The 11,106-nt window shown below is 39.8% G+C and overlaps 1 pseudogene; it reads right to left on the bottom strand.

Moving 5' to 3' along the window:
* Nucleotides 1–7,577: 7,577 nt before the first annotated feature.
* LOC121810502 lies at nucleotides 7,578–10,533 on the bottom strand (annotated as a pseudogene).
* Between the last annotated feature and the right edge of the window lie 573 nt (nucleotides 10,534–11,106).

Below are 11,106 nucleotides of genomic sequence, written 5' to 3'. Positions count from 1 at the left end.
GAAAAACACAAACTTCTCACACTTAGACCAAGAATTTGGCTAAGTGTAAGAAGGTAAAACCAAACAAGACATATGTACATAACAGTCTCCTCACACTTGGGCTATGCCATGGGCTATGTGTGAGTAGATACACAAGAAGCACAGAAAACAACACATGTTAAACACACAAACTTCTCACACTTAGGTCATGGCATAGCCTAAGTGGAAGAAGGTATAAGAACCGCAAGAACCTAGCATGCATAATACTACACAAAACTAAAAGTAAAATCTAAAACTGAAATTAAAATTTACTTGGTTTACTGGGGGTGGTGGATCAATTCTGACCCTGGTCCCCAAGGGGACCAGGCTTCCGGGCTTTCTTGGGGTCAGCCTTCCTGGGGGTGCTGGTGGTGCTTGTCTTCTTGGTCCTCTTGCTAGTCATGGGGGTTGCATCTTCTTTGGGGATTCCTTGCTCTCTTGCTGGATGACACGGGGGTAAGTCCACTCTTGTTGATATATCAACATCGACAACTCTGGAGTTTGTAGAGAAGGTTTGGCCTTCCCCTGCTGGGCGGAATCCTCTGTTTCTCCTGTTTCTGACTTGCCATTCTGCAAGGTCAGGTAGTCGCCTTCCTTATTTCCTGAATTGGGAGCTTCATCATTGGAATTCCTTGTCGGTCCCTTGTACTCTCTTCCTGACCTACGAAACTAAAACTTGAAATTTTTAAGCAAACTGGTCAAGAGGATGTAAGATCCAAATGATTTTTTTTTCATTTATAAACTTCTTTCCCAGATTTACTTAGAATTTCAAAAATCTTTTTGGGATTAAATTTTTTTCTTTGTTTGGATTTTAATTAGGAAATTCAGAAAAAACATATTCACACTATGTACTACTTTTGCTCAAGTATTCTTGGGAGTATACTGGTTCAGTCAAAAAATTTTCAAATTCCTTCCTATCTACCTGACCCACCAGATTTCCGAAGAGTACTTAGCAATTTGACCAGTTAGACAATAATAGGGTGCATGCGTGGAATTTTTCTTTCTTTTTTTTGGAAAAGAAAAACTTTCAAAATAAACTTAACTAGAAAAAGGGATTTAAAAAGGAACTAAAAATATTTTTGCAATTTTCTAATTTTTTTTTTAATATTTTTGGATTTTTCTTATGAAACTATTTACAAAAATTAAAACTCGACTAAAAGTATTTACAAAATGAGCTTCTAAAGTATCCAAGAAAATTGAATGAACAAGAAAACTCCCTGGCCCCATAGGCATTCTCTCAGCCACATGTGATTGGAGAGCTTTCCTTCTCCACTTCAGCCTTGATTTTTTTCAACCTTGGAAAACACCTTGAATAAGAAGTCATGCCTAGACAAAAGAAAACGATCAAAAAATAGAAAATTAAATAACCTCACCACAAGGCAAGTTTTTCAAACACTCTATTGCTCTCTAGGGAATAGATATAGATGAGTGTTTCACACGAACTCTCATAGCTTAGTTTTCCCATTGAACCAAGTTCTTGGGATCTCCAGTCATCATGGTTGGGTTACCACTATGACAATTCTGTAGTTTGTGGATTTCAAACCCATTCCCTCTAGCAATTTATTCATTTGATCACGATTTAACCTTTTGGTTAGCAGATTCGCTAGATTATCCAATGACTTTACGTAGTCAATTGTAATCACCCCTGTTGTGATCAAATGTCTCACGGTATTGTGTCGTCGACGAATGTGTCGAGACTTACCATTGTACAAGCCACTGTTTGCCCTCCCAATAGCGGCTTGGCTATCACAGTGAATTAACACTGGAGGCACGGGCTTTTACCAACATGGAATATCTTCAAGGAATTTTTTAAGCCATTCGACTTCTTCCGCGGCTTTATCTAAAGCTATGAATTCAGATTCCATGGTGGATCGGGCTATACATGTCTGTTTCGTGGATTTCCACGAGACAGCACCACCTCCAATAGTAACGACATATCCACTTGTTGAAAGTGAGTCTTTGTTATCGGATATCCAATTTGCATCACAGTACCCTTCAAGTACCGGGGGGTATCTCGAAAAGTGTAGCCCATGGTTTTGAGTATACTTGAGATATCTCAAAACTCTTACAAGAGCTTTCCAATGCTCTTTGCTTGGATTGTTCGTATAACGGCTCAACTTGTTCAAGGCGCAAGCAATATCGGGTCGAGTGCAATTAGTAAGATACATAATGCATCCAATGACCCGTGCATAATCTTCTTGTGCAACGGGCTCACCCCTGTTCTTGCTCAAGTGAATATTGAGCTTTATAGGCGTATTAGCCGGGATGTCATCATAGGCATTGAATCTCTTTAATACTTTCTCAACATAATGAGATTGTGGTAAGGTGATTCCTTCGGATGTTCTTAGAATTTTCATTCCAAGAATTACATCGGCTGGACCCATATCCTTCATGTCGAAGTTTTTCTTCAACATGGATTTCGTGTCGTTAATCACTTGGGTGTTACTACCCATGATTAACATATCATCAACGTAGAGACACACTATAACATATTCATTATTAGTGTTCTTAATGTAGACACATTTGTCACATTCGTTGATTTTAAATCCATTTGATAACATCACGTTATCAAATTTCAAGTGCCACTGCAATGGCGCTTGTTTCAATCCATAGAGGGATTTAACCAGCTTGCATACCTTTTTCTCTTGTCCAGGTACTACAAAACCTTCAGGTTGTTCCATATATATTTCATCTTCAAGGTCACCATTTAGAAACGCAGTCTTAACATCCATTTGATGAATCTCAAGATTGTGCAAAGCAGCAATCGCGAGAAGCACTCGAATTGATGTAATCCTCGTTACAGGTGAGTATGTATCGAAGAAAACGTACCCTTCCTTTTGTTTAAAGCCTTTGACTACCAGTCGAGCTTTATACTTGTCTACTGTTCCATCGGCCTTAAACTTTCTTTTAAGAGCCCATTTGCATCCTAAAGGTTTAGCACCTTCAGGTAGATCAACCAACACCCATGTGTGGTTTAGCAAAATTGACTCAATTTCGCTTTGAACAGCTTCTTTCCAATGCAACCCGTCTGGGCCAGCAAAGGCTACTTTTATCGATGTTGGTTCTTCATCCAACATGAATGCAATGTAGTCAGGACCAAATGTCTTTGGTGTTTTGACCCTGCTACCACGTCTTGGTACCGCATCGTTTGGATCAGGCCTTGTTCGCTTGCGCGATTCTGGCTCTTCATCCGGTGATTTAGAACTAGTGGCTTCATCTTCAATTCTCGTCTCAGAATTGGGTACAATATTTTCCTTGTCTTTGCGAGGAAATATGTTTTCAAGAAATACAACATTTCTTGACTCGATTGTTGTTCCCACGGTCACAGTCGGTATTTCAGACTTGTGGACAACAAATCGATATACACTACTATTAAGTGCATACCCAATGAAGATGCAGTCAACCGTTTTAGGACCGATTGTAACTTCTTTGGGGGGAGGAACCATCACCTTAGCCAAACACCCCCACACTTTGAAGTATTTGTAGGATGGCTTTCTTCTCTTCCACAACTCATAAGGAGTAACGTCCTTACCTTTGAGTGGGATTTTGTTTAGGATGTAGTTGGCTGTCAAAACAGCTTCCCCCCACATGTTCTGGGGCATCCCCGAACTGATCAGTAACGCATTAATCATCTCTTTGAGATCGATTCTTGCGTTCTGCAACACCATTAGATTGTGGTAAATATGGTGCAGTCGTTTGGTGAATTATACCACTTGTGTTGCATAATTCCTCAAACGGGGCTACCTATTCACCTCCTCTATCACTTCGAATCATTTTGATTTTACATCCAAGTTGATTCTCGACTTCATTCTTATAATTTTTCAATTCTTCTATTGCTTCATCTTTACTTCTTAAAAGATAGACATAACAATATCTTGTGCAATCATCTATGAATGTGATAAAGTATTTTTTACCACCTCTCATTTGCACCAATTTTAAGTCGCATACGTCCGTGTGAATTAATTCAAGGGGTTTCGTGTTCCGTTCAACCGAATGAAACGATAACTTAGTCATTTTTACCTCAAGACAAGTTTCACATTTGTTTTGAGTTTCTACTTCATTTGCCTTTAGTAAATCTAAACTTACTAATCTTTTAATGGTATTTTGATTTACATGTTCCAATCTATTGTGCCACAAGTTAGAACACTCAGCCAAGTAAGAAGAAGTAGATGCATTCTTATTATTAGCCAACGGCTTAGAGACATGGCGTACAACTACACTAAGCTTGAAAATTCCGTCGGTTACAAAGCCTTTTCCGAGTGACTTCCCAAACTTGTACAAAGAAAACCTATCAGATTCAAATACAAGTTTAAACCCCTTATTCACTAGTATTGATCCTGACACTAGGTTCTTCCGGATGTCCGGGACGTGCAGCACATCCTTCAAAGTGATGGTGACGTCGGACGTCATCATGAGAATCACGTCTCCAATGCCGAGGACTTGAGACGAGGCTTGATTCCCCATATTGATCTTCCTCCCTTCAACAGCGGTGTAGGAGGCAAACTTGCTCTTATCGGCACAAACGTGGGCAGTAGCTCTAGTGTCGATATACCAGCCACCTTTGTTATCAACAAGGTTGACTTCTTCCGTGACCACAACAACAAGGTCACTTTTATCCCAGTCCTTGAATTCTTTTTCAACAACGTGGGCAGCCGGCTTCTTCTTCGGCTTGCGGCAGTCCTTAGAAAAGTGGCCAGGTTTACCACAGTTGTAGCAGTTGCCTTCAACCTTCCTCGCGGGCTGCTTCTTCTTGCCCTTGTCCTTTGCAATTGGACGGAAGCGTTTGTTGGAGGGACCGCCCCGCTCCAACAGATTGGCCTTTGCAACAGGTGGGCCATGGCCCTTAGCCAAACCATCGTGTTTGCGCACGTCTGACTCGATGCGCAACTTCACGATCAAGTCTTCAAGATTCATCTCCTTTCGCTTGTGCTTAAGATAGCTCTTGAAGTCCTTCCAGCCGGGTGGAAGTTTTTCAATGACCGTGCCCGCCGTGAAAGCTTCAGGCAGGGCCATTCCCTCGGTGGCGAGGTCGTGGATGATGAGCTGGAACTCTTGCACTTGGTCCATGATTGGTCGGGAGTCGACCATTTTATAGTCCAAGTACTTAGCTATTACAAATTTCTTAGTACCCGCATTATCACTACAGGACTTCTTATCTAGCATTTCCCACACTTGTTTTGATGTGGTAATAGTACAATACACGTTATAGAGACTATCATCTAAAGCACTTAAAATAAAGTTTTTACAAAGATGGTCTCCTTTGCGCCAAGCGTCATACTCGACGTACATCTCGACACGTGTCTCATCCTCGCTTGACGGGGTTGGCTCGTTCTCCTTGAGGAAGTTAACGACGCCCAACGTTGTTAGGTAGAACAACATTTTCTGTTGCCATCTCTTGAAGTCCGTTCCAGTGAACTTCGACGGCTTCTCAGCGGGTGGCATCATCCTTGGTGCCATTGGTGCCGAGCTTGTCCCATGGAATGGACCAAATCCGTTGCCCCCGTAGGAGCTAACAATTGGGTGTGGCACAGTACCCCCCACAGTTGCGTGGAGCATGGAGGCCCACGCATTTGTGCCGACCCCGAAGGATCCAGCTCCTGTGCCGACCCCGATGGATCCAGCACCCGTGCCGACCCCGAAGAGTTCAGCACCCGTGCCGACCCCGAAGGGTCCAGCACCCGTGCTGCCCCCAAAGGAGCTAGCACCCGTGCCGACCCCGAAGGGTCCAGCACCCGTGTCGTGCCCGAAGGCCCCGACACTTGACCCAATGAATGATCCAGTGGAACCACTGAAAGTGGAACCGACTGACCCACTCGAGGTAAATCCAGAAACCGTCCCAAATGGGTTGTCAAACACCCAATGGGCTGTTGATGAAGAGGTTGAGAAGCCAGGAGTCGGAATCATCGTTATGTCCCACGACGTGTTGACGGGAGCGACGGGGGACACGGTGGATGGAACGGTGGCAGCGGCGGTAGACGGGTCAGTCGACATCTCCAAGCAAAGGTGTTGATTTCAGTTTAGTTGGTGTGTGTAAAGTCCTTTAGTGGCAAGAATATCTCGTCTTGCGATTGTTGTCGAAATGAGATACAAGTCTTGCCGTACGAAAATTACAATGAAAATAAACAAAGGAAAATTACACGGAAAAACTGAAACAATTACACGGGAAAATATCTGTGGAAAGCGGTAAGCCTAGTCGATGAGTCCTCTTTCCGGAAGACGAGATATGCCCTGGTAGTGCTCTCGGTTTGGCGTGTCGTCCCCAAAGATAAAACGGCTTCGTCTCTGAAGTAGCAGCACCGCTAGAAACAGAGCTCCGGCGAATGGGAGTAAGGCGGGGGCAGAGCTTCGACGGGAAGGTATGCAGAGAGGGAGAGAGCGTGTATGCAGGAATGCTTGTGTATTCTATGTCTAGAATGCAATGGATGCATGCCTATTTATAGGCCAAGTCCACCTGCAGGGCATTGATGGAGTCAACAGCCATTATGCGTATCATGATAGCTTGACCGTAACCGCCAGGGGTTATTGACTGGTGCACTAGCCAGTGGGAGCTGAAGAGACACGACGCACCTGGACATGCTACACGACGGGATACACCATGGACCGTCGGGGTCCATCGGGGACCTTTTGTCTCCCGTTATGCGTCGGGGTCCAGCGGGGACCTTATGACTCCCGTTGTGAGTCGGGGTCCAGCGGGGACCTTTTATCTCCCGTCATGCGTCGGGGTCCAGCGGGACCATGACGTGGACCAGACCCGTCGGGGATAGCGTGGAGTTTGGGGTGGTCTAAAAAGAACAAGCGGGGCTCGAACCACGCTCAACGACCAGCTCCAAAGAACAGGCACAAGGCACAAGGCACAAGGCACACGAGGCACGGTGCGCGGCTCGCGGCGGGCGGCGGCGGCGCGCGCGTGTGGGCTCTGTCACCCGTCTTATTCCACGATAATTATTACACATAATAATTCATCTGATTAAATACTTCATCAAAGAAGTCTATCATCCCCGATGTGGGATAATTAACACTTAGTTAATTAATACCTTAGTCTTTTCACATAGCTCATTTCTAGCTTTATTGTGACCAACTTTAATATATTATTTCTAACTCACCGGGAATCGGATTTGAGAAAATGAATATACTACGGTCATCTACGTAGATCGACGTTATTGCATTTAATTTCACAAAATTAAATATCTTGTAATATTTATTATTAGTCAAAAATCATTTAATCCAAGCACGATTCCAACATCATATTAGTCAGATATTCCACAGACCACTTAGTGACATGATTGACGTTAACATAAAATAGTGACATGATTGACGTTAACATAAAATATTTTGCTAGTCACACAATCGACATATAATCTAGATACTATTTGGATGATACCTTGCAGAAGTAAAACCTTCAGCAAGTTCAAATTTTATTTAAAGTCGTCTACTTCATTTTATTGTAAACATGATGATAGCATTATCAGTTAACAATTTCAAATTTTATTTAACATCGTACTTAATTGTCTTATTATATTATTAGAAACAAAACCAAGTAATTAATTAAAGCTTGAAGTTCATTTGGATAAATCGGTGGAGAGAGCAGCGGCCAAGGAGGTGACGGTAGTCGGAGACTCTCTTGACGGTAGTTGTAAATACAATCTATATATAACCCAAACATCATTTACAAATAATAATGTAACAATTTGCCTCAACAGTTTGAGCAGCAGTAGGTGGGAAATAAAATGTTTATAATTGAATGATGGTTGAAATATTTAGATTGGGAGAAATGAACAACTTGTTCCAAAGCTTCTTCCTTGTACTTATCCTCTTCAGCCAAACGATCCTTAACAGAACTCTCCAACTGCACTCCATATTGCGACCCTTTTATCTCCTTAATCACAACCACAAGAACTAATTTGCTGCCAATTTTTTGCCATATTAAAATTTATTTAAGATATGTCTACAAAGAATAATAATCATATAATAACTCAAACTTTCATCAATGATACACTGAAAAGGAAAAATGTTTCATCAATAAAGATCTCATATCAAATGACAAAATAATATTCCATACAAAGTTTGCTTTTGATCTAAAAAATGAAATTGATGTGATCTTCATTAACAGTAATACTAAATCGAATTAAAAATAACATTCAGTTTTTTTATCTATCTTCAGTATTAATGTATGTATTAATTAGCAAATGATGTTGATCTTTCATAGCAATATTATATTGTTATTACAGTAAATTTATCTCCTATAATAATTACAAATTCGTCTTAGTCGCGAGACCAATTTTCGTCCAGAAAGTGCGTAGGCGGGTGTCGGTCAACTAGCCAAATGCTTTTTTTACCAAAACTTGATTTATTTTGCTCTTTTTAGATTTCTAGAATATATACATGTGTTACCGTTTTTCCATGACATCTTTGAATGATATTGTAGAGCAAAGACTCAAATTTGAGCACCCATATTTATCTTTGAAGATTTATCAAAATCCCATATTGTTGCATTCCAATTTTTTGTTGGGCTAAGGTTGAATGTTAATGTATGCTTTACTAGTTCTTGTGTTGCTAGTTTTGTGGAGCTATTATGTTATTGTTTAAGTGAAACTAGCCATTGGATTATCTTCATTGTTATTAGCGAAAATCATAACACTTCCTTCTTCTTTTTCACCATTTTTATTGTTCTATTTCTTGTTTGGTTTGTTGGATTTGTCGAAATATTTGTAAGAACAAGTTTGGGGCATCATATGTGTCTTGAATCTCTAAGATTCATAATTAACAGTTTTACACAAATATTTGCATCAGTGTAATATGTGGTTAATTTAGGTGGCGTTCGGTTGTCATGACTAATATCATGAGACTATTCATCTAGGATTAAGTTGTGGGATTATTTTAGTTGGAGGGGGAGGCTATGCCTAATTATCATAAGACTATCCATCTAGGATTAAGTTGTAGGGTTCAATCTTATGAATCAAACATGATACATATTTAATCGTGAGATTTAATCTTGGCAACCGAACACCCCCTTAGAGTATAGTAAAATAGAGTCCTTTTGTCTATCCGTCACTGAGTCATATTCAATTTACTTTATATCATTTTCAAATCTATATTTTAACACAAGTTTCTTAAATTTTATGCTCATAAAAAATGTCTTTACTTCATTGGGACGAAGGGAGTATTCTGATCCATTTGGAATCTAAGGTGAAAAAAGAGAATAGACAGATGGTTACCGTAAACTAGGGCGTCGAAGAAGTCATCGTCTTCGGCTAAGTCGGCGGGTGACTTGCCTTTCCATTTTTGGAGGTGAGTCCCAATTTGAGAATCAATGTAAACTCCAATTGCTGTAAACTTAATCTGTAGGTAGTGTATCTCAACGTCCGTAATCCCTAATTACATCAAACAAATTCAGTTAATTACTTATTCATAATTCGTTAAAAATTTGAAGCTAATATAACATACACTAAATAAAAATATTAATATAATTACATAAAATATGTAGCATCATATTATTTTAATACAAATGGAAGTTACTATAAATTTCGAAGAGTAGTAGTAGTACTATATTCTGTATTATTGCTACCGTGATGCACCATTGGAATTCATTTGGAGATGGAAATGCAGTTTTATTTAATATTTTAGGCTTCTGTGGGTTAAGTTTATATTAATATTAAATAAAGGAGTGCTTCAACTGCCCATTCGAACACATTTGCAGATCACTCAATAGTGTGCATTATCTCTTTAAACTTAATTATCACATCAAATCAAAAAACTAATTACATCCACATAATTGTATTCCATGAAATGCAATCAAAATTAAATATCGCAAATTGAATGTCTGTTTTACTTTGGCTTTTCCTATGCACATCATAAATACAAACATTTCCATCCTAAAAGTAATGATCTTCACATGATAAGTAATCAAGTATTCCTAAAATTATAGACTTCGTGATCAGATTGGTTACTCTCGCACCTCAGAAAATATGGTTTTATTAAGTTAAAGTAATCAACAAAAAGAATTTTTGAATAGATTTTATATTTATTTATTTTGAAAGTTATAAATTTTAATAGACCCTCAAAACGAACTCGGGTCAAAGCTTTTTTTTATATTATAATAAAGCTGCAAACCAAATATGTGTATAAAATAATTTATATATACTGTAAACAGACTGAGAAATGATCTGATAGATTATAGTATACTAAGAATTAAGAAAAAAAGTACAATTGAGAATGAATATATGTATTTTATACTCCCTCCGTCCCTTAGTATATGTAACATTTTCCTTTTTAGTTTGTCCTATAAAAGATGTCACATTTCTTTTTTTGGAAAAAGTTCTCTCTCACATTAATATAAATATATCATTTTCTCTTTTCATTTAACATACAAAATAACATCTTTTAAAATTCTGTGTCAATCCCCAAATGTGACATCTACTATGGGACGGAGGGAGTACTTTACTTACCATGAGCCACTAAAGGCAATGGCTTGGTGATGGATATTTAGGGAGGAAATGAAACTTCATCCACCATCTCAACATCATTAGAGCATCCGCAGCAGTGCTCGCTGGGACGGACGGCATTCGTGCCGCTGGCGCGGCACCGCTGTCGCCGCTGCTGCACTCCCGCCACTGGCACGACGCTGCTCGATGCATCAAGCACGTCCGTGCCGCTGAGCAGGCTGACGTGGCGCGTTCTGATTGGCCAACGGCAAAGCCGTTGGCATTTTTGATTTTTCTTTTTTTAAAAAAAATCGAATTTAATTTAAAAAATTAATTTTAAATAAAAAAATATTTTCCCACTTCCCAATAAATTATATCCGTTTTCTCTCCACTTTTAATTTATTTTTTAATTTTTTTCCCCAAAATTCACATTTTCATCTATAAATACCCTCACTTCCGCACCAAAAATTTCACACCACACTACACAATTCTCATCTAAATTCTCTCATCTTCTCTTATCAATTCTTAATCCTTCACTCTTACAAAAAAAAATGTCCGGCTCCGGCGATCACCCATCCGACCCCCGCGGTTGGAACCACGAATGGTTCGGCTCACAACCATTCCCTAGTCCGGAAACGCAATTTTCGGCCCCTCCTCAAACCTAAGG

This window comes from Salvia splendens, chromosome 7, assembly GCF_004379255.2.
Source record: "Salvia splendens isolate huo1 chromosome 7, SspV2, whole genome shotgun sequence".
In the NCBI taxonomy this organism is placed as follows: domain Eukaryota; kingdom Viridiplantae; phylum Streptophyta; class Magnoliopsida; order Lamiales; family Lamiaceae; genus Salvia; species Salvia splendens.
Note: the sequence above shows the minus strand (reverse complement) of the source record. Positions and strands in the feature narration are given on the sequence as shown.